Source organism: Pinus tabuliformis, chromosome 1_1, assembly GCF_031772625.1.
Source record: "Pinus tabuliformis cultivar Carrire ecotype Pingquan chromosome 1_1, CPIR1, whole genome shotgun sequence".
Taxonomy (NCBI): Eukaryota; Viridiplantae; Streptophyta; class Pinopsida; order Pinales; family Pinaceae; genus Pinus; species Pinus tabuliformis.
In genome coordinates this window covers 694,220,687-694,225,279 of record NC_142297.1, presented here as the reverse complement: position 1 = coordinate 694,225,279, position 4,593 = coordinate 694,220,687, and the positions used below count along the sequence as shown (strand labels likewise).

At 34.6% G+C, this 4,593-nt stretch overlaps 1 pseudogene; it reads left to right on the top strand.

Annotated features, from left to right (window-relative positions):
- Positions 1-2,919: 2,919 nt before the first annotated feature.
- Positions 2,920-4,333, top strand: LOC149215325 (expansin-like A1; annotated as a pseudogene).
- Positions 4,334-4,593: the final 260 nt, after the last annotated feature.

The following is a 4,593-nucleotide window of genomic DNA, read 5'->3' as shown; positions in this document are numbered from 1 at the left end:
GAAGATTAATATCATAATTTATTCTTCGACACATCTATTACGTGGAGGGAGGCTCATAGATAAGTTGGATACCTCATTCTCCAGATGGATAATTATGGTGAAGCATGACAGGAACATGGATAGTTGGGATTGTTTCAGCCGAGGTTTAATCTCGAGAGGTAGCGAAGGTATTGTGCTTACTGAGTTCGACGAGGATTGCCTTTGGTCGATTGTGTGGGAATTTTTCTTGGAGAAAGAAGCAATGGAAAGGAATTTGATTGCATGGAGGGAATTAACGAAGAGAATTGAATCTAAAGCGACGCTTAGCACCGTAAACTTGGAGTTTATCTTAGCTATAAGGATATGGTTAGGTAGGCCATTTGCATTGTGGATTGCAGCACACCCTTTCCGCGACAAGGACATGGTTGCTCGGTCTCGAAATGGAGCTAGAGACTCTCCTGAGAATCCATTTGGGGCATTCAGGCACGAAGTGGAAGAAATGATCTCATGGATAGGAGGGAAAATGATATCCAAGGCCAAGTCTCATTTTTCTTTCATGGTGGGTCAACTGGAAGATTTGAGGGAGGAGACGGAAATTTTCTAGGCAGCATCGAAGGTCATCATGACAAAGATCGAGAATCTTGATTGCAAGGTAGAGAACTCGAAATAAAAAGTAGAAATCACAGTTGTCTTAGTCCTAAAGGAGGCATTTGGCTTAGGGTAGGGAGGCGATAATGAATAATACAGGGGCATTCAAGGCGCTCCTTCTCCGGAGATCATTACTCAAATGGAAATTCAACAAGTGGCTATGCAGCTGGAGCCAAAGGAAGCGGGTCAGTGAGCGGAAGTCGAGGTAGCATAGATGGAAGAAGTTTTACAACATGTGCCAAATGATGTTGATTAGTCAGTGTGTATATATATATATATATATATATATATATATATATATATATATATATATATATATATATATATTTATGTTATGCAAGTATGTAAAGCTTAATGGGGTTTTTTGGTGAATGTATAAGGATAATGTAGTAGAAAAGTTGGGAAAGAAAACTCTGAAAACCTTTTGCCTCTGGTCGGAGCTGTTTTGCAGGGATATAGATTTGATGTTTCTTTTCAATGTATTGGTTCTGGCCAGAATGCAGTTTATTTAATGGAAATATAAATTTTTCTTTAAAAAAAAACAATGCAATAACCCTCAACTTATAAGAAAATCGATAATAAAAAAAATCTATGCAACCAATGAATCGATATATTCATCAAATCCTAGGATATCCACCGAGCATTTAGAACCAAGGATAACAAACGCCCTCATTGCAACACTGGAAATAGACAATTACAGGTATGCTAATGAAGCAATTGCCTAAAACACCAACTCAAATCTTTCTAAAACAACATGGGAATTTTAACATTCAACTTATAGAGCTCAACATCTAGGACTTTTGCTAGTGGGGACTCGGTGATGTAGTTCCTCAAAGGATGGGGTAAGATGCTATATGGGAAGTGAAGAAAGGACTTTGTACATTTGTAATCTTCTCCGTGTTTACCATCATCGTAATCTAGCGTGGAAATTGTGGAAAATTTGCAATTTTGCTAAATAAGAAATTTATCTTTCTTAATGTTGAAGTGGATACAATTCCCTAAATTCCCTTTACCAATGTTAGCATATACTATTTGTAATTATTTGAAATGAATTATTATTTTTTTGGTCAAATTTGAAGTCAAAAACCTCAATTTTGCATTATGGTTATCTTCAACCCATCAAATGGACCAAATTCCAACACATAGAGACTTAGCCACTTATCAAACAATTTGAATATCATATTCTTCCAAATTCTATTTCTCTATTTATGCAAAGTGGGTTTCCATAATTTTATAGACCTTTTGATATGAAAAGTTTTCTTTTGTATCACGCTAAATAAATTGAAATGAAAATAACCTTCTAGAAACCACAAACTATAAAATATATTAAATTAACCATATAGTATATTACATATATGTTTCTATTATATGATAGTCAATGATGCCAGCTATTAAAAATGACTACAAATAAAAGTTTTACTTGAGACACATTGCTGAAAATTTATTTGTCAAAGTTTTATTCCGTAATATATGAAAATTATTGGGAATCACGCTTCTCTCTTTAACCAAGATATTATAGGTTATATTAAATTATTTGAAAATATTTATTTTGTAATTTTGACTAACTCCAATTTTTTAGAAAATAACTATCCAGCCTATGATAATCCCAAACAAAGAAAAATAACTGCCAAAAATAGCTGGGAGCCCAAATTCGTCATTGTTCCAAGTTTAAACAGCCAAATCCATCACTATTAAGAAACAACCTTTCAAATATCTATTCTTGTGTATTTGAAAATTTTATTCATGGCCATTCAAATGCCAAGTGTCAAATATGTATAGGTTTGTATTTTAGGCAGCCCTAAAATATTTTATTATGTAATTTTTTATTTTTATTTTTTTTGATAAATTTGACTAACTCCGATTTTTTTTTTGAAATATCTACCAAACCTATAATAATACCAAATAAAGGAAAAAAGGGCAAAATGATGATAATAATTCCAAAGAAAGAAAAAAGTAACCCAAATTCATCATTGTTCCAAGTTGAAATAGCTAAATTCATGATGATTCAAAAGCAACCGGTCAAATATCTATTTCTTGAGACTTGTGTTCATCGTCATTCAAAATCCCAGTGTCAAATAAATCTCTATTTTCTTATTTTAGACAACTGTAAAATTTTGACTGTATTGTATTAATCAAAATCGAAAGGGAACATTCTTGGTCATGTATCAGCGATTCCCTAGTTTTCCTTTCCCAAAGCAAAGTGGTCACCACAGTCTCTCTATAAAAGCTATCGTGGAGAGTGTGTTCAATCCACATTCTTTCGTTTTTGTTTCAACTGTGAACAACATAACCATGGGGTTTCTATATTCAAACATCCCACTTATTAGATGTGCAATTTAATTGTTATTGGCTATCTGTACGTTAATCCCTGGATCATTATGTTGTGATAGCTGCCTCTACAAATCCAAACTCGTCTACCACAGCCAGGCTGAAATCATCAATGGTATGTATGTATAGAGAATCTCGCCACGTTCATATTTGGATTCGGTTTTGCGGATGAATGCAGAATATGCACCGATATTAATAATTTGGGATGTAAAATTTCATTATGAGTTTTGTTTTAACCTTTCAAATTATGAATATCGTTTTATTTTTTTATATAAAATTTAAAATGGTTGCCCCCTTACTTAAAATTACAAAATCTCATCACGACCTGAGCTGTCTTGGTTTGTAGATGCATCATGTCAGTATGCGCCGGATGCAACAAATCTCATGAACAGTGGAAAGCAGTCAGTGGCCACAGCATGCTATTAGGTGTGTTATTGAATTGGTTTTATTTAAATTTTTATTTTCAATCATCTAGCTTTAGCTTTCAAAATAGTGATATAAATTCAGATCATTTAATGAAATCATCAAATCAATTATGATATGAATTCCTACGCTAATCTCCTCAAATGTTCTCGGGGGAACCGTTTATTATCACTCTTTTGGCTAATTGAGTTGAACCAAATCAGATAAGATGTACAGATCCAGCACTTTGGGTGAAAGTTGTGGTTACAGGCGACTGGAAATCTTCAATCGACGATAGGACGGATTTTTACGTATACTCTCCCACCTTCCTGAAAAGTGAACAGCTTCTGAACATGGGGCTGGCCTGGACGTGGAGTATAAACGGTGAGCACGAAAACAGAAACAAACAAAAAAGCCATAAGATCGATGGTATTTGCAGTTACGAGTGTGAATATTTATATTTATATTTATATGTGTGTTATTACAGAGTCCCATGCGAGTATCCAGGTAGACGAAAGCAGTGCGTACCCTAACTTTCTTGCTGTCAAGTTTCTGTACGAAGGAGGCCAAACAGACATTTCCGCCGTTGAAGTTGACCGGGTGAGTAACCACCTGTCATTTTCATATCACTCATTTTTTCTAATTATCTTAATTAACAAATAATATTAGAATCTCACCGAAAATTATCTTAATTAACAAATAAATACAATAATTGAGAAACACGTTACAAAAAATCTCAATGGACATGGTATCGCAGGTAGGACAATGGAGATGGTACAGTATGAGTCCGCGCAAATACAGTGCAGTTTGGGAGATTGTCAACAGTGATTTATTCGATAGGCAAGGCCAGCCCCCTTCCTTGTCGTTCCGGTTATTGGTTACCGGTGGCGCGGAGGGAAGTTGGGTGCGGAGGGAAAGAGCACTCGAATTCAACTGCACTTCCTGCGCAACAGGCGACTGGAAATATCAAAACTAAGGGGCTTACTTTATTTCCAAACTAAGGGGTTACCTTATTTCAATCTGGTTATGGTTATCTTCCGGATTTCTATTTCTATGTTTACCTATCAAATAAATAAAAAATAATGTCTTTCAATTCGAAATACAGGCAATGGTAAATGTTGACATAATCCAAGTAAATAATGTTGCTGTTGCGGAATGGTTAATGTTTATATAATCTATTTAGATAGTGTGTTTTCAACACTCATGGTTTAAGTAAACAATGTTTTTTCTTATTTG